We start from the raw sequence: 20290 nt of genomic DNA, 5'->3' as shown, positions 1-20290 counted from the left end.
CTCCCACTGGATTTTCTAGACAAGCAATTAAACTTAGAAAGAAGCCATAATTTTGGATGGAGCTTTTAAACCTTTTTTTAATGGTCTCCGTCGAAACAGGCTTCGGAAGGTCGGAAGCACACTTGAGGAGATGTTCAGAAAAGCCACTTTATTACAAAAGTGCCAAAACATTCAGAGAGATGTTGTTCAAAGCGACACACCAATTTATTTGATTAGAAAGCAACAAAACTTAACATTTCACTTTGTACAATTTTTTAAAAAATAGCTCATCAAAGCGCTGCTGAATTCTTGAACCTGAAGGTGTGGAGTAATTTTCCATAACAGCAGCTTTGACAAGAATTCCAGCTGTCATTTAAATTTATATTAATTCATTCCAATACATTATTGTTTCTATAGTAACAGCTCAGTCACAGGGAACAGCAGACGCTCCACACGAACAGATTAAAAAGAGTTGGTGATGATATGGTGAAGTCTTCTGTATGAAGAAATGTGTTTAATAACCATTGATGGAAGGAGTCTCCAGTGTCAGCGCTTTGTAACAGTCAGAGATAAAGCTGCAACTGACATCTTCAGGACAGAGGAGTTTACGCTTTGTGTTTTCTCGGTAACGTGACAAGCTGCGTTTGTTTTTTTTTGTCTTTCTATAAGAAGAGAGGCTGGTGAGGGAAGAACTGTTTGTAGCTGCTATAATGTAAGTGACAACAGGAACTAACTTGTTTTGTGGACTTTCCACAATAGAAAATGTAACTATAAATGGATAAAATGTGCAATGTGTTGTTCATTAATAAATGAAAAATTGTAATAAATGGCAGGTTGCTGTTGTATAAGGGGAATAAAACACTTGGCGCCGTGCCAAACGGATTCTGATCATGACAAGTGGATGGAGCCTAATGTCTCCTTCACAGTCGCTAATTTCCAGATAATGCAATTAGATGTGAGTGGACAAAAACAACACCAAAAAAAAAACACAGTGAAAGAAATATTTTCAGTTAAGTTTTGATACTTTTGATATTTCTACAGCGTGAAAGAAAACGTGTTATAGATGCAGTTTAGTAATCAGGAGTCAGACAGAAAAGTTGTGTGACAGTTTGATTGCTTCCAAAAAGTATTTGTTTTTATTTATTTATTTTTTTCAAAACGGCGAATAGTGGAGTTGTTTATAACAGTTAAAGGACTTCAGTCTGTTCCTGTTGCTCTGTAATTGTCTGAGCTGGATATTAAATAATTGTGTTTTAAGGTCAGTTTGGGAGTGGGACTGACATTTAGGGATTCAGTAAACCTTCCCTTTTATTGGCATGGTGCAATCTACAATCTGCTGTGCTGTAATCTTACACGGCACGTTGCATCATCAGCCTTTCAAAAAGGACCAGTGAGTGCAATATCCATCATGAGATAACAACAGCGTGCAATTTACATTTTGATTAGCGCAGGATTGTTCATGAAGCACCCCACTGGGGCCGGCGATCAGCTGGAGAAATAACACTGTAATGTTGTCGCTAAAAGCACAGAGGAGCTACAGTGTTTAGCGCTGATCGATCGCCCCGCACTGCTGATAGATTACGCAACCTTTTTTTTAAAGAGCAGCTCTGCAGGAAAATGTCATGCGTATCACACAGTTAACCCTCTGAGGGATCCTGTCATTTATATACAATGTAAAGAAAAGACCTTTAGAAAAGCAACATAAAGGTACAACCATCAACTTTCAGGAAAAATGAGTTTGTTTGCTATGTGGTGAACATATTTCGCTAATTAGAGGTCACATGGAGGAAAGGCCCAAAGAAAAACATGTCAGCTAGGTGTCTGAGTCACGCTAGTATCTCACTATCAAAAATATTTATTATTTTAATTTAAGTGAATTCAAAAAAAAAAAAAAAAAAACTTAATTACAGAACTAATCTGCACCCAGATACACATTGCTTATTCTCAATGCTTCTACTTACATAACAGTTAGCCTTGCTAGCAACATGGCTACTGGTTTACATAATACGATAATTAGTCTAATGTTACATAACAACTAGTGCTTGGTTTTAATTTCTCAATTTAATATGACTAATATTATTTACAGTCCAGTCCATAAGTATTTGGACAATGGCACAAGTTTTGTAATTTTTCCTCCACAATGTATTGAAATTAAGCAGCCAAGATGTGACTGAAGTGTAGACTTTCATCTTTAATTCAAAGGGTTTAACAAAAATATTGCATTAGCTGTTTAGAAATTACAGCCATTTTTGCAGAGTCTCTCCAATTTCACAGGCTCAAAAATAACTGGACAAACTAACTATAAATATAAGGATATAAATATAAATATTAGGACTATTTTTAATACTTGGATGCAAATCCTTTATAGTCAATGTCTGCATGAAGTCTGGAACCCATGGACATCACCAAATTCTTAGTTTCCTCCCTTGAGATTCTTTCCAGGTCTTTACTGCAGCCGCCTTCAGTTGCTGCTTGTTTGCAGATCCTTCTGCCTTCAGTTTTGTCTTCAGTAAGTGAAAAGCAGCTCTATTGGTTTGAGGTCAGGTGACTGACTCGGCTATTTCTTTGCCTTAAGAAGCTCTTGGGTTGCTTTCGCGGTATGTTTAGGTTCATCAGCAGTCACATCATCAATAAACACCAGTGACCCAGATCCACTGGCAGCCATACAATCCCATGCCATAACACTGTCTCCACATGTTTGGCAGATGATGTGGTACGCTTTGGAACATGGGCCCTTCCTTTATTTCTCCAGACTTGTTTTTCTTGGTTTCATCTGTCCAGTAAATCCTGTTCCAGACCTGATCAGCAAAGTCTAATCTGGTCTTTCTGTTCTTGAGTGTCTCCAGTGGTTTGCATCTTGTTGTAAGCCATCTATATTTACATTCATGAAGGTGTCTCTTGATTGTAGACTTTAACAATAATATGCCTACCTCCTCCAGAGTGTTCTTGACTTGGCTAGATGTTGTGAAGGGGTTGTTCTTCAATAAGAAAAGAATTCTGCAATCATCCACTTAAGTTGTCTTTCGTGGTCTTCCAGGCCTTTTGGTGTTGATGAGCTCACCAGTGCGTTCCTTCTTTCTAAGAATGTACCGAATTGTTGATTTGGCCCTCCTAAAGTTTCTGCTATCTCTCTGATAGGTCTATTTTGTCTTTTCAGCCTAATGATGGCCTCCTTCACTTGCCTCAACACCTCTTTGGACCCTATATTGAGAGTTCCCATGAACAGCTACCAAATGCAAATTCAACACTTGGAATCAATTCTATAACTTTTATGTCCTTAATTTGTCATGAAATGATGAGTGAACAGGCCACAGCTGGCCATGAAACTGCTAATCAGTCAATTATCCAATTACTATGAGTCTGTGAAAATGGAGGGACTCTGCAAAAAAAAAAAATGGCTGTAATTCCTAAATGGTTAATGTGATATTTTTGTTAAACTCACTGAATTAAAGCTGAAAGTCTACACTTCAATCACATCTTAATTTCTTCATTTCCAATCCATTATGGTGGTGTACAGAGGCAAAATTACAAAAATTGTGTCAATGTCCAAGTACTTATGGACCTGGCTGTAACTTGATAGCAGACAAGACTATCTACTAAAGTCAAATAGCTAGTGCCAGAGAAGTATCATTAGATAGCTAATCAGCTACACAAACAGCACTATGCTAGTTTTGTTAAACAAGTACAAACACTACAAATAGATATAATGTGTGATTATTTTTTTTAATATGAATTAGTTTGTTAGATAATTGTTTTTAAAGTTACAAACAGCTGTAGGGTGTGGCTGAGTTATTAATTATTTATTAATTATTAAATTATTTATTGTGTTAATTACTATGTTTATGGATATATGTAGCTGTAATGTTTATGTGAGGTTGTTTTCTTTTTTTTTCTGCAAACACACACTGGAACTTTGCAACCGGTTTTAAAGGTGTAAATCATAAGAAGGCCTGCAGCCAGAAGATTTGCAGAATTTTCAGTGTTCAGTATTGTAAAATTCAGAAGGATATTTAAATCCAAAAATTGCACACCGACGCAGAAAAACAGAGGCTCTGAACTTTGCTCGAGCTCTTGCTGTTTGCAATTCAGATCAGCTCATTTGAATGAAATGCTGCTCGCCGTGAATACAGTTGAACTTTGCAGACATGTCAGGGTCATGTCTGACAAAATTACCCACACAGACACAAGCACATTAATCAAATGAGGGAGCGTCCGTCGGACAGTGCTGTGAATTCATCCTTCAGCTCAGGTCACGATGGATACGGGCCACGCTCGCCGGGTCGCTCTCCTTCCATTTAACCCTGTCTAATTAAAGTCCAAACCCGGGCCAGGATGACAGGCCTATTACGGAATTACTTTATTACAGCCTGACTTTGGGAAAATAATTGATTCGCGGGTGTGCGGGAGGAGTGACGTGTTTTATAGCAGATGGTAAAAGCGTTCTGGCTGCTTTAAAATCAGAGAGGTCGAGACATTACTGCTCATAATTCATAGCTCTCAATTAACACGGCTTCTCGTTTCTCAGCGCCTGTGTTTAAGGACGTAGCGAGTCAATGAGGGTCTTCACTTTAAATATATTTAACATGAATTGTAGCTGTAGTAATGTCATGGGCCTTTCCTCTTCTGTTAATGCAATAAGAGGTGTCCATTTTACATCAAATATATTCAGCTTAGAAATACTTGCCTTTTTACTTTCACTAGAGCTAAATATTGCTAAAAGGTAAAGGAAGTGAACGGCCTCCATTTTAGCATTGCAATAAAAAGTCTACTGGACAAGTGTGATGCTAAATGAAACATACAAATCAAACCAGAATTATATAATCATTTGAGTAACTTTTAACATACAAGCCCCACCTTCAGACGTTAGGCCACGCCCCCAACCTGAGTATGATCCTAGTACTTTGTGACACTAATTGGAGTGGAGCGATTGGCTCCAGGAACGACGTCATCCTGTCTAAAGATCATGTTTGGTTTCTGTAATTTGGTAATGCTAATGTTGCTAATGAGTAATGGAAGCTTGTAGCCACCAGTTTAGCATTGTGGAAGCTCCGCCTTCAGATTTTAGGCCGCACCTCCATTTATTAGAAAATGATTCACCTTCAAGATGTACTTGTACTTTTTTTTCTTTCTAAAATGAATTATTTTATTTAATTATCATGTTTAAAAGTACAAACAGATGGGATTTGTTCCCAGCTTCATCTTTGAGCTTCATCATTATTATGGGTTAATAACTAAAACCCAATCCAAAGCATGAAGTTTTATGAATAAAATGAATTCTGTGAATGATGAGGTTGGTGTGATATAAACACACTGTGTAGTCCCACTGTATGTTCACTCAATTCATATTCAATGCTTTACGAATAATTAAATCATTAAAACTCAAACACAACTTTGAAATGAATTTGGTATTGGAATGACATTTTCTTTATATGCGAGCATGAATGGAGCTGAGTCGAGACATTTCCAATCTGGTGTCCAAGATGTCAGGAATTTAGAAGAACAATAAAGCCGAGGAGAGAAGTAGATAAAAAAAAAGACCCTGCTGTGTGCTTCCTCATGACTGACAGCATGCTCAATAATTCATACAATTAGTTTCCCATCTGAAGTGAGTTCTCTCGTCTCAGTAAGCCGCCTCGTCCTCAGAACCCTCCTCTGTCTTATTCCTCAGCCCTCATCGATCGGGAGTAGAGTGTAATTAAAGCTGCTCACGCTGACGTTCTCACTTTCAATTCACCTACACTTACCAGTCAATGGGCATCAGCTCGCTTTCTAATTGGGTTAGGAAGCAGAAAACCGAAAGCTGGACAGCACTGACGTGTCACAAACTCATCCTTCGCCAGATTGATTCAATAGATATACAATAATAAACGAATTACCGCAGTGTTACCGTGTCCACGCTGACTGTTAAACATACTTATTCCAAACTGAATGTTTTCTAATATTGAGTAATAACTTGCTTTCTGAACAGTGCTTTGTAAGTCAGTCTGAATTTGCATATTGGAACCTGATTGGCTCTTATATTTGATGATGCAATAAAACTCATTCATTTAACACCACAGTCACAACATTGACTTTTTATCCACATGTGCACTCGAATGAACTCCTCTGAAAGGATTTAATGGTTAAAAATATTACAATTAAACACTGCTGTTTGATTAAATTCTGGATAATCATCATATTTAAAGCTACACCCACACAAATATGTTTCTGAAAATAATTATGGACTCATAAAGTTTTCTGTGTATTGATCATGCATAGCATGATTTCAGCAATAAATTAATACAGTATGCATTTGATTTGGACTGGACTTTGTGAAAATATTATGTATATTGATCACATTTTACGATATCTCCTGGAGTGGATGTGTTCTGGATATTCTGTACTCGTGTCAGGGATTTTGGAGGATTTTTGAGATGCCAGTGCCGGAGCTGCAGTAGAAGGTCATTCAGCAGCAAAAGTGTAGAGAAGCAATAATAAGATTCATCTCGACAGAAAGGGTACCAATATTAGCTGCATTAAAGAAAAAAAAAAAAAGAAAAACGCCAAATAGCTTGGAGAAAAATGACTTTTCAGTTCCACTCCTTCAATCTACCACGTCTGATCAGCCGTGTATTTTTGTCCCGAATGTCGTTACGGCAAAGAGAAGTGTCTCAGTGTAATATTAAAGCAGCATTACAGAACATTAGAACATTAGTGCTCATCCAGATCACTAGATCTCGTATAATATAGAAGAAGATAGAAGTCATTTCTCCTGTATATAGTGATAGAAATCCAAATCTGTCCTCCAGCTTAATATTCAAACATCCACATACGATGTCATGAATTCTCGCCTTGACGTCATGTGCAGTTCTGTCTTGGTCCTGCCTCCACCCCGTCCTGTCATTAGTTTGCTACTCTACTGTGTTCACCTATTCTGTGCTTAGTCCTTGATTAGTATGTCTGTTAACACCCTGTTGTGTCATAATATATTCGCGAAGTATTGATGTGTATTTACTGTCACTTTAAGTCCAAGTTTCAGAGTTTCGTATTTCTGGTTTTGATCCTTATCGCTGATGACGTCACATTTGTGTTTACGAGTGCAGAAGTGTAAGTAGCAGTGGTTCAAAACGTCCAGCGAGAGAATGAACGATGGCAGGAAATATAGCTGGTGATCACTGCAGCATCACTAAATGTATGAATAATTCAAGGAAACATCTGTACTTTCACTCATCAGACCACAGTACACAGCAGTTCCTCCTCCAGATAACTGAGCTAAATAATATGTATATATATATATATTTGACATAAACGTTAAGTAAAGTTTTTCATCACACCTTGCACATGTCCCATAGCTAGTTTATCGGTGCTGTGCGCATTAGCGACTCCACCAGGTGAATGATTTAACAAACCAGCTAGCTAGCCAAGTGTGAAAAAAAGTGGGCTAGCTATTTACTGCTTAGCTTAATCCGGACTAAACCATTAATAGATAGCTTGGATTGACTGTCACTCATGCATTTGAGTACCTAAATGATGTTAAAAATGGCAAATGGTATTGCTAAGTGGTTCTGGTCAGTTGTAATGGTTTCCTAGAAAAAAATGTTTACTAGAAACCAATCATCATGGAAAATGAACTTAGCAGGTTTAAATAATTCTCAGATTTTGTAATATAATCAAATACTCCTTCTTTCTGATGATAAATCTGGTGATTATTACTTTTATTCTGTACTCTTGTTTCCGTAGCAGCGTGAAGCGCCTTATTGGAGGTGTATTAATTGCAGATATGAAACAATCCACCATCTCTTGCTGAGGATCTGTCTGCCAGCTGCAGCTGCTCATCTCCAATGTTCATCATCATGATTTTGGTCTGAAGAAGTGAGCACTTCAGGCAATGGAAGGACGCAGGGGATCCGAATGTTTTCACCGCCCTGTAACCGATCGCTAAATAATCACGCGCCACATGCAGCCCGCGAGTCTCTGTCCGGTGCGCGTTTATTTATCTGTCTCCTTTCTCAAAGCGGAGGCTCATCCTACTGCGCGCACAGCCCTCGTTCTCGCTAATTATGCAAATGACACGTTAATGAGGTGTAATTCGGAATTCATAAAACAGCAGGGATAAACTGCTAAAAGACACAGCTTCTTAATGAGTGGGAATGGCAGCCTGATCAGCGAGGGGACTGCTATGCTAATTGTTTAACTACCCCTGCTTCTTAAACGCAGCTCATTTTTGTTCCCGTGCCGTGCATATATTTTATGACCATTTGGATCATTTCTTCAATCAAGTGAAATGTTTAACTCAGTTAACCAGAAGAGGTCATTTTGGGAAAAAAAAAAGAAAAGAAGTAAAGAAAGAAAAAGTGGAGCTAGCTGATAAACTGTCTGGACTCTCAGAGCTCTGGTAATAACCCAATAAATTAGCAGCAGGCACTGAGAGAAACTGTTAAAGGCAAACTGCAGAGCAGGATCATTTAAAAAGCAGACAGACCAGCACTTAAATCAGTTTTGTAGCTAATCAAATTAGCAGTACACTGTTTTACATGAAGCAGCTTGGGAATTAGAACCAACCCAAAATAATGATTCATAAAGACAGGAAATGATGACAAGCTGAAGATATATACCATATACCTCATATCTCTGTACAATGCACCTTGTATATTTGTACACCTTGTCATTTGCACTGAGCTGGTCTCTACTTTCTCTACCTCATACCTTGCTCATGTATATCCATAAATATATATTAACAGACATATTGCTATTTGCACTTCTGGTTAGATGCTAAACTGCATTTCGTTGGCTCTGTACTCGTACTCTGCACAATGACAATAAAGTTGAATCTAATCTAATCTAATCTAATAAATTAAACTAGTTTAACTATCAGTATTGATTGGTATTGAAGCTAGCGAGCTACACTGTAAATACATTATCACATCCACATCTGACCACTCGCTCACCCATATGAGAGTAAAATAAATAAGGAAGTAAGTAAATATATAAAAACAGGAAACCTTTTCTTCATATCTGTATTTGTACCAGTTTAGAACAAATCATATGTTTATTCCAAATAATGTATTTGAATTTGGTTGGTTTTATGCAGTAGTGTAATGTTACACCTTTTAATATGTAGTTTTTTGCTCGTCCCTCCTCATTAAATCTACAGGAAATAGCTGCCGATTCTGCTAAAACGTGAGAAACGTGGCCAATGTTTTACTTGGAATGATCGCTGGAAACTATTACTACTTAAAAATGGGCAAAGCCCAATTTAGGCCAAGCGCTTTCCCAAATCCGCTGCATATAAAACGTCTCTGGTAATGTCTTTGGCCCAGCAAGGTACGGTGTAGGTTATTTGTAAGATAAATGGACCCACAGAAACAGATGACAGGTCTTTAGCTCAAGTATAGAATGCAATTAACCGGCAAATGAGGCCAGGCAAACCCAAATGACCAGTGTGAACGGACGAAGCCTCCGGGGAGAATGAGAATTCCAACTCGTAACTAATCTGCAAACCGCTCGCTCGACTCCAGCCAGCCGAGAAATGCCATGTGACGTTTCAACCTACCGAAGATGTGGTTTATTCAAAATGATTTGACGTAGTTTTCAGACTTCAGCCTGGTGAGAGGCTTTCACTTTTTACAGGAAGTGGAAAATCACCAGCTGAGCCCACAGGGTTTAAATGTGCCTTCTCTGAAAAATATATTTATAGAAAAACACTAAATCTGTGTGTTGATGTAGGTGCAGGAGTGTTTTAGGTACTCAGTGTCCTCTCGGCAGTACACATGACTCAGCTGCTTCTCCATCGCCTCTGAGGGAAAGAAGGTGCTGAGCGTGAAGGTGCTGAATCATTCTCCAAGATTAGCAAAAAGAGGAAAAACAAAGAGGAGAAGAAGAACACTTCATGAATACAGTTTTCAGAAGAAGAAGAAGAAGAACAAGAAGAAAATAGCTTCCAGAAGAATGTTTTATTCCCCACTATAATATAGATTCCATGGAAGAAGATAATCAATAAGATGATCATGGAAAACAGGAAAAAGAAGAAGAAAAACTTTATATTCCACTTGAAACTAGCTTCCAGAACAAGAAGACAAAGAAGAAGAGTGTGTTTTATTTTCCACTTTAATATAGTGTCCATAGAAGAAGAAAAAGAAGAAGAAGATGGAGAAAAAAAACAAGTACAGAGAAGTAGAAGATGGAGGAGGAATTATTTTTATCACAGCTTTCAGAAAAATCATGAGGAAGAATTGCTTTGTTTTATACCCTTAAACATATCAGAAGAAAAAACAAAAAGTAAAGAAAACCTTTCTACTGTTTGACTTAGCTTAAGATGTGTTTAATATTCCACTTCAACAGAGCTTCCGGAAATGAAAAAAGAATGACAAAAAACAGTTTCTGAAAGAGAAGATGAAGAAATAGTAGTAGTATAAATAAAGAAAAAAAAGAAGAAAAGTGGTTCAGTCGAACAGAGAAAGAAGAAGGGAGAAGTACACAATGGAGGAGAAGAAGATGGAGAAGATGGAAACTGCTAAATGTTTGACTTGGACATAGCTTTCAGAAAAAAATATGGTGAAGAATTGTTTATTTTCCTCTTAAATCCAACTTCAGGAAGGAGAAGAAGAAGCAGTGGAAGAAGAAGAAGATGATTGATGATGATGATGATGATGATGATGATGAAAAAAGCAGAAAGAAATAGACTAGCTGCTCTATGTTAATCTTGGACATCTTTCAGAATAACTTCTCCATGTCCATGGTGTGCAGGTCCAGTGGAGATCTTGGTGCTCTGCTGTCTCTAACCCTGACGTAAAGATCAGCTCATATCAGCTTTACTGACTTTCCCTCACACACGAGCCTGAATCCGCTCTCCTTGTGATTTGTTCACGCCTCGTTCATACACACTTCCTCTGATCTATATTTTATAGAGAATAAAAAGAAAAGCTCAGGCTGAGATTCATTCTCTGAGGGGCGAGATGTTGACATGCCATTAGCCTCATGTCAACAAAAAGCCGTCGTCGCCGTACAAACCCATCTATTTTTACTAATATCGGAACAAGCGGTGTACAGGATGAGGCTGGCGGTAATTTCTAGGTGTTAGACATAACAGATGGGGATCATTCCGGTGAGGGGACGGATCCTGCGCCACTTCAGCACCCAACACGCCACACTGTATTATCATATGCACGCATTTGATTGACAAGAGACAATGAGGAGGCCAGGGTGAGAGATTGCTCCTGCTTTGGTTCCCCGCGGGTCCATGAACACGAGACGCATTGCCAAGGAGTGTTATTCCGATTCCTAATGCATCTTTATTACCACTAATCCCACCGCTCCCGGAGCAAGAGCGTAAACTTCATTTGTCTTTATCTGAATCGTGTTGGCGGGAAATTTAAAGGAAAAATTCCGTGGACGGACTTCCACGGTTGCATCAGCCAGATTGGAGGAAAAATCTCAGCCTCTAAATACACAACAAAACGTCCCTCTGAGACGGTGGATTCCATAAACTTCACTTCTAATTAGCCGACTCTTACGTCCTCCGTGTCTGAAGGAAAAGAGGAAAGCAGCTCGCTCGCGTTCTCAGAGAGGGGAATGTTTATGAGATTTATGGCTCGGTATGATGCATTGCTGCCGAGCTGATTCTTCAGGGACGTCCCCCTCCCTCCACCTCCACCTCCGCCACCCCCTCCACCTCTCCCCCCTCCCTCCATTTGTTTTTCACATTACTGAAGTTTCGCTTAACGCGCTCCGAGCGTCCCCTCGCCACGGAAAGGTAGGTCTGTTCTCAGGTTCAGGCTCCATTTAGCTTCGCCCGTCTCCTCCTGAGATAAACCTGACGTCCAGAGTCTCTCCTGAGGTGTTATTAATACAGAGAGGACAGAGGACGACGCAGAAGAAGAGCGTCCAACACATGACCGGCTGCGCTCTGGGAATTTCATCCATTTGTTTAGACTGAAAATGAGAGCACGATGAGAATGCAATAGGCAGAAAAAGACAGGGAGAGAAAGAAGGAGCAAACAAATAAGAAGAAAATGATTATATATGTGTATATATATATAGAGTCTCAATTAAATACTACAAGAAATGATAAGAAACTATAAGCCATTTATCTGTGAACCAACGTGTTTCAAACACATGACCCTATTCAGACGGGGGTTAGTTTCTCTCAGAGTGTCTATAATAACTTCTTTGTTTAACTTGGTCACATGATCATGTTAATTCACTTGCCAGCATCTAACATGAAATACTAATCAGACACCTTTCCAAGTCGAGTGAAGACAGCTGTGGTTAGAGGCTATTAGGAGAAATAATTCATCCACGGAGCTCGGATTTTTCCATGCAGTGCTAAGTAGCTAGCCTTGAGCCCTGAGTCCCGTGGGATAGCCTCTTGGCTCCCCCTGTGTAGGATAAGCAGTACAGAAAATGGATGGATGGATGCAAAGTAGCTAACTATCATAGCAGTGAACTAGCTAAGAATGTACAGACTTAGTTTGCTAGTTAGCAAACATGCCTAAATTAGCTATGTAGCTCGCCTAAAATCTACATCAAGTAATTAACTAGCTAACGCTCGATAGCTACATGAGGAATTCCCTGTAATGGACATGTTTAGCTAGCTAACTTTGTTCAACTTTGTTTACGATGATGCAGGCTAGATTGCAGGCTAGACCACCGCTTAGCATCATTTAGCCTCTGATAGGACGCAACACCATAAGTGTCTTCTAGAGTTACACCATGTGAAAATGGTAGTTTAGCCGAATAGCAATTAGCTAGTGTTAATCTAATTCCTAGATAAAATTCTTGATAAATTCTTCAGTCAGATTATAACCAAGTAGCGTCAGGTTGCTAGGCTAATTGGGTCCATTTGCAATCAGGTTGCACATCCTTCTCTTTTAGTTCACAAACACTAAGGCAGTCTTGTTTATTAGCTTCCTGTGAAATCACCTCTCTGCACATGACCTGTGTTTTAGTTTGATTTTGTTTCTCATCTTCTGATTGGTCGACATGCTGAGTGTACTCACCTGTTCTCTGCTCCACTCTTGAACACACCCATATGTGCTTCTTTCCCAAACTGATGCCACAAAGTCTGAAGCACACAGTTGTACAGAACGTCTCTGTGTGCTGTAGCATTACAGTTTCCCTTCACTGGAACTAAGAGGCTCAAATCTGTTCCAGCATGACAATGCCCCTGTGCACAAAGCGAGCTCCATGAAGACATGGTGTGTGAAGGTTGGAGTGGAAGAACTCGAGTGTCCTGCACAGAGCCCTGACCTCAACCCCACTGAACACCTTTGGGATGAACTGGAACACCGACTGAACCCCAGACCTCCTCGACATCCCAACATCAGCGCCTGATCTCACTAATGCTCTTGTAGCTGAATGAACACAAATCCCCACAGCCACGCTCCAACATCTAGTGGAAAGACTTCGCAGAAGAGTGGAGCTCATTATAACAGCAAACACACGGGGAATAAATCAGGAATGAGATGTTCAACAAGCACATATGGGTGTGATGGTCAGGTGCAAAAGTTCACCATTTACACCAACAAGATATTTAATTTGCTGTAGTATAAAGACCAACTTTAATTAAAGCGACCAAAAAAACTAGCCATATATTTTATATTAAGATATTAAAAGTGAAAAAAAAATTTAAATTAAATCTCACTTTCAGAATGTGATATAAATATTCTCTATTATTTATAGCTCCCTCCAACCAACTGTATATAAGCAGTGCAATAGACACCCAGTTCCCTTTTTTTCACCCAGAAGCCATGCAGGATAAACTTTTCCACTCAGCTATATATTTATTTATTCAGCAGACTTTTTTTAATCTGAATCCACTCACAGGTGAGGAGAATCCGCTCGCTCCAGTTTCAGGGTTAGAGGTTTTCGCTCAAAGGCCTAATGTCGGCTTTCTGCCAGTCCTGGGATCTGAACTCATAACCTTTCAGTAGCCACTACATTAACCTTCAACTCACTCTAGAACCCTCGAGCTACTGCGGCACAGAAGCACAGTGTACACTCTGCTATCTCTTTAGCTTAAATGTTTTTGCAAAATTTCACATATTGAAAAACTAGCAGAATATCTTTAAAATCTAGTCTAATTTTTTTTAGATCTCATTTATCTCATTTAATTTATCCGATTTTAAATGTCTTAAATTTCAGTACTTTAATGGCATTTATGATATTTTTATCTCTACTTTAAATCCAATATAGAGCTGAATGTCTGATAGATACACGTTAGAGGGAAAAAAAGATTATCCTCAGGAATGTGGTTTAAAATAATGTTGCATTTCTTTCCATCAGTGCTGTTTAAGTCGGTTAGCTCGGCGTCGACACCAGATGGGTTTCTGACAGTTTACTCAAACGATGTTACTCACAATTTTGTCGATTTTAGATGATATCGCTTTGTGCCTCGAGAGGCTCCGAAACTAATAAAATGACCCAGGCTTACCTACACACACAAAATTCAACTGTTACTCTGAAATCCTGATGAGCAAAACAATATAAACATCTTTCTCACGTTCACAGCCCTCTTTTTTATACTTACACCAAGGCGATGTTCAATTCTGGATTCTGATTGGTTGGCAAGTGTTGATACATTGTCGTTTCTATAGTAACAGCTCAATCACAGGGACTCGTACAGTAGATGTTTTGCATAAATGAATTAAAAACATGTAATTATTGATATGATGAAGTTTTGGAAGGAGTCTCCGGTGTTGCTTTTTAACAGACAGAGGTAAAGCTGTAAAGATATTCTTTATAATAATAAATACAAATTGTAATTGTTGGCAAATTGATGTGGTATAAGAGGAATAAAACATTTGGGGATGTACTGTTATAGGAAAATAATCATTTTCAGCGTTGTAACAGTAACTCGTCTTCATCACACCACCCTGTCACTCAGTATTTTACTGTAACTGCATAACACCGAGTGTTTTAGTTGATATAAACCGACTCCACATCCGAGTCCAGTCCGGATGTTCTGTCACACCCGCACCCCTAACTGCACCTGCTACCCGTTTAACCTCGTTTTTTTCAATGTATTTAAAAAACTTCACTCACCTCTAACCTTTATTTTCACTTGAGGAGTCAAATACATTATTTTCTCTATTCTCTGTTTCTAAATTTAAGGCTAGTCTTTAAAACCAAACCTCAAATTTCCTTTCTTAAATCATCAACATCATTAATTTGGCACTTATCGTTACACTATTAAGGTATTTAAATAAAATGTTCCCATTTTGCAAGCCAGCCTTCTGCCTCACGATTGAATTAAATCTCTTATACAAACTCTGCACAGCTTTAATTTTCAAGTTGGAATAAATTGGCTATCAAAGCGGAAGGCAATATGCAATTCTCTTCCCTCCATGGACAAGGTCAATTAAAGGAGGACACGCATTAGCAATCAAACCCGACTCCAATGATTGACTACGGTGATTACAGGCATGAAGATGGAAGTTTTAAAGGTTATTAATAATGATTTATGGAATTACTTAAAGGTCTGTGCCAAAGATACATTAAATAACTTTAGGAAATAAATCTGTAGAGCCCACAGGCGAGCAGAGAGCGATGGATCGGCCAGAAGGAGTGATGGAGTGCTATTTAACCTGCAGTCATCAAAGATAATACTGTTTCAATGTAGTGCAACTGGACTAATGCAGGTATGATAGCTTTTAAAAATGTTCTGTGCTCGTTGTTTTACTGCTCGGATGCCGATGATACCAGAATAATGCATTCTGAGGCCTGGCTTTCATTACGTTTGATGTTTAGACGTAAACAAAAAAACTGACATTATGAATTTTAACTAAAGCGATAAAGGGGAAGTGAAACCAAAAACAATTGGTGTCCATTAGCAACCATTGTTTTTTACTGTGATTGTTTTGTTTTTATTGTATTGTATTTTGGGCATGTAAGACAGGAATATGCAAATATTACTCATAAACATACACAATATTCATTTTTTAAACAAAATAATGAAATGACTGCTAATGGAGGCTAATTATTTTAGCAGTTTACCATTTTTGCTTTATTAGAAATTCATATGTAAAAATGTCTAAACATGTTTTGGGGAAGATAATCGTTGATATGCTGAAGTTTTCTTAATGTTTATGGAAGGAGTCTCCAGTGTCGGTGCTTTGTACCAGTTTATAGCTGCTATAATGTAAGTGAGAACAGGAAGTAACTTGTTTCATGTAACATTCCACAACGTTAAATGTAACTGTAAACAGATAAATTTGTAATCATTGGCAAATTGCTGTGGTATAAGAGGAATAAAACACTTGCTGAAAATAATTCACTTCGGGGTGCTAAAAGCAACTCCACTTCATCAGAGGCGATCTGTATGAAAAAGGAAAGACTGTTGAGGTTAATGAGAAGGAGATTATTTGTGTCCGGTAATGGAAAACGATGTGACCAGATCTTTAGCTTTCTGAACAAAGTCCACATCATGGCTGTAAAACTAGCTGAAGAATATTTTCTCACTTTTATCCTTAAGTAGTCTGGACACCTATTTTCCCTCAGTGTGTGAGAAGATCAGTAAGATCGGAGTGTAACCCACATCTCCCCGCAGCAGAAGGCTAATTATACACCGTGGTTTCTGTTCCGATTCTCCGCAGCTGAAGATTGGCCACGGGCTACAGAGACTTTGTTCCATTGTGTTTTGGAGTGGCCCGTGTTCTCATGCATGTCTTTATTACCCCACGGGGGGGCAGGAGAGGTAGATCAGCCCCCTCGCTCCTGCCCTACTCCTGTCTCTGAGCGCTCAGATCCAGTAATGATACATTTCGCCTCTGGCGGATCCTCAGCGAGGGTCGGGAGTTTGAGCAGCATGGGAGACACTCCCTGACCTCCATCAAAGAATCCCTCCACTTCCTGTCTGTTTTTTACGGCGATATAATACCTGCCTTCATGTCTCCTGGTCCCGCTCTAATTCGGGTTATGTATTAAGCGTCGTGGCCGATCCTCCTCATCCTGCCCTCAGGTCTCCGCAGTCCTCTGAGTGATTTGAATTTAGAAAGTGACAAATTCCTCTGGACAGTCAGCAGTCGGCACTTTGTTCACGTCCAAGCTCTCCTGGCCTTTATTTTTTTCCTTTTTCCTCATTCCCTTCACGCTGAATGACAGAGAAGGTGACTTGTTTTGTGGATGTAGAGCAAAAATCTGGACGACCTTCACAAGAGCCTCTTTTGTCTCTGGAGCACAAAACGGGTCAAAATACATTAGAGCTCTGATTCGACAATCTGGCTGCGTATATTCTGTAAATTTGCTCCAGAAAGCGCAGCATCGATCTGAAGGCAGGATACAGCATTGTGTACGTTCTCTGTCTTACGCCAAACAGGAAGTGACAGGCAAATTCCCACCGGGCGGAAATGGTGATTAAACCCATGAGTGCCACGTGTAGACCTTTTAACAACTCTAAGCCATCTTTCCACATCAGAGCTCAGAGATTACGTCACCATTTCCCACATGCACGCTCAGGAGTTTTACTGACGTAAATATACACTAACGCTAAAATCGAGTCACGGTCGACACGTACAGACTCGCACGCTGCAGTGGAGAGAAGTGTGAAAGAACTTTACAGACATTACCTGGTCAGAGGAGGAGAAGCGATTGCATGAACAATAAAATAACTGTTTTCTGCACTATTGCTGTAGGATGTACCGATAGTCAGGAGTGAGTTTTAGCTGTGTGACAAATTAAGGAATTAAAGTTAGAGAAAATTGAGTAAAGAAGTGCACAATAAATATTTTTTAATATTAAAAATTGTTAAATATAAAAATGGCCAAATGCAGCTATTAAAGATTCTAAATTAACCTGCTAATCAATTATTTTAACATTAAATTCTTCAAACATTTTTCAATTAAAACCTTTGTGACTTTGGAAAATTCTCTCGTAATATTTTGTGGAAGATGACATCACTTTCTTTCTAATGACTCTGCACAAGTTAGCATTTTGTCTTTTTTTTTTCAGATAAATCGCAGGCCACATCGCTCACATGACATGCTCACTGTAACTATAACAACGCTCTTAGCATGTCTAGCTACTATTGGCTAACTAACTAGCCTAGCTTGATCTGTAGATTTATTATCCTCAGTAATGCAGATGAAGCAAAGATCAGTACAACTCTGGAGAAGGTTGTTTGTCTTCGCAGTAGCTTTAGAGGAAGAAAATCAAGAGAAGTTGAGCTGCTTGTCTGACTTGAGTGTATGTAGACTCTATACACGCTGCATGCTACATGTTGGAATGTTGGCAATAAAATAGTTTATAATATGTTGTAAATCATATTCGCTCACCAACTAGACTCATTTTTTTCCACTAACAGTTTGTCCTCCATGTTTGTTTTTTTTTTTTTTGCTTTCTCCCCAACTTGTAACCTGATTGGTTGTGTCAAAAAAGTTAGAGATGGAACGATATCATTTTTCCTTTTCCGATACTGAAACCTTGATTATCAGCCAATAACGATTTTATATTTTATGATAGTCTCCATACATAGGGGAAATTAACACTTTTATCAAAATGTCTTCCAAAATTTTAAATACTTTTTTCATAGTTTATATTATTATTATTTATTTATTTATTTATTCAGATAGCATTTAAGAATGACTTTGGCACAAGAAGGTACTGAAATCATTCTCATGGCTGGACCGGAAAGCTGATGGACTTTGACAGGAAACATGGCGAGGACATCACACACCACTGCTGCCAAACTTATTAACAACTTCATAAAGACTGAAAGTGTTGCGGACCCACCGAGAAGTCGACGTCCACGAACATCCTCTGACGAAGACACAACCGACGTGCTGCTGGCAAACGCAGTCCCCTGTGTATGGAGACTTTTGGGACATTATTATTCGGGATGTGTTCAGGACATCTTGTATAATAAAATAATAAAATAACATAATAATAAAACAGCTAAGTCTCTTTATAAGTAAATATTTCCATTTCCAATATTAATTCCTTTCTCAAATCCAATTCAAGTCTTTTCCTTTGTTACAGGATCGATATCTGATATGTTCACTCTGATGTCCAAGCCACCATATTTTGCTGGTATCGGCCCGATTCTGATACTGGGTATCGGATCAGTGCCATCTCTAGTAGCAGCAAGTAAAATTCTGTGGAACAATTCAATATCAATGTGTAATAATTTGTATTAGTTTAAGGTGTGTCATTGAAAAAAATCTCTCTCTTTAACCCCACCTTTACCTTTTACCCTTTTACCCCTTTACCTTTTTACCTCTTTCCCCTGCACTGCATATACCATAAGACTTTAGCACGACCGGGGCACTTTCGTGAACATCTAAGCTCTCACACGCACTCTGTGGATTTGTATTTGAGTTCTCCAGCACAGCAGGTGACGTCATGATGATTTTTTAACATGACAACAGGAAGGAGCTTGTTGATCCTCCAAGACATCCATCCTGGAATGAATCAGCTTGGCCACACCTTGTTCACAGGCTTGGCTGCGTGATGTGTAGAGCGTAGAGTTCGTCTCCACACGCTGTCTCAGTGCACGTGATCTTCACCTCAAAGTCAGAACTAACTGAACGAGGCAGCTCCACATCGTGATTTGTAATGCTGGCCTTGCTGGAATCAGAGCGCTTTATGATGTTTGTCATGCTTTTAATCTTTATTTACATGACGTGTTCGGTGTCAGTGCTAATTAACGCATTAATGCGCATCTCCATCAGCTCTGATGAATTGATTTGGCTCATGAACACAGCAGACAGATCAAACAGCGAGCAATAGACAAAAATGTTTCCTGTTTACTTCCTGATTTCCCACTCAATCTGTCGAGTTTACTGGATGTTGTTGCAATATTTTTACCTGTAGGAACATTAATACAAACATTGTACTACATGACATTAAAACGCTGTGGTGGTGCAGCTATAGGAACATAATCAACCTCAGAGGTTGTAGTTACAGTAACTGTGCTTCATCACACCACTACATCACTCAGTACTTTCCTGTAACAGCTCGTGTCTAAGTGTTTTAATCTTCTTATACCACAGCCATTTTTATTTACCAACAAATTTTTTTATTAAATAAAAAAATAACATGGCTGCCAAAAGGTGATCAGGAATCACAAGATCGAATCCCGACGATGCCACAGCCGGGAGTCAAAGCAGTAAAATCGGCTGTTCTCTCAGGTGGGAGGGGCATATTCTCCCTCCCTTGTCAATCACAGCTACACTAGCCAATCATGGGCGTCTGAGAGCTCGTGTATGCGGAAGAGGTCAAAAGCGCTTTCCTCCGAGTGTGTTACACCGCTCTGTGACGCAGTGTGAGCAGCAGGTTGAAAAACGTCCGGGTGCTAGGTGCCGTACGATACGAGAGAGCTGGCTGGTCGGTTAAAAAT

The sequence above is a fragment of the Pangasianodon hypophthalmus genome, chromosome 25 (assembly GCF_027358585.1).
Source record: "Pangasianodon hypophthalmus isolate fPanHyp1 chromosome 25, fPanHyp1.pri, whole genome shotgun sequence".
NCBI lineage: Eukaryota > Metazoa > Chordata > Actinopteri > Siluriformes > Pangasiidae > Pangasianodon > Pangasianodon hypophthalmus.
The sequence above is the reverse complement of the archived record's forward strand: the minus strand, read 5'-3'. Positions refer to the sequence as shown.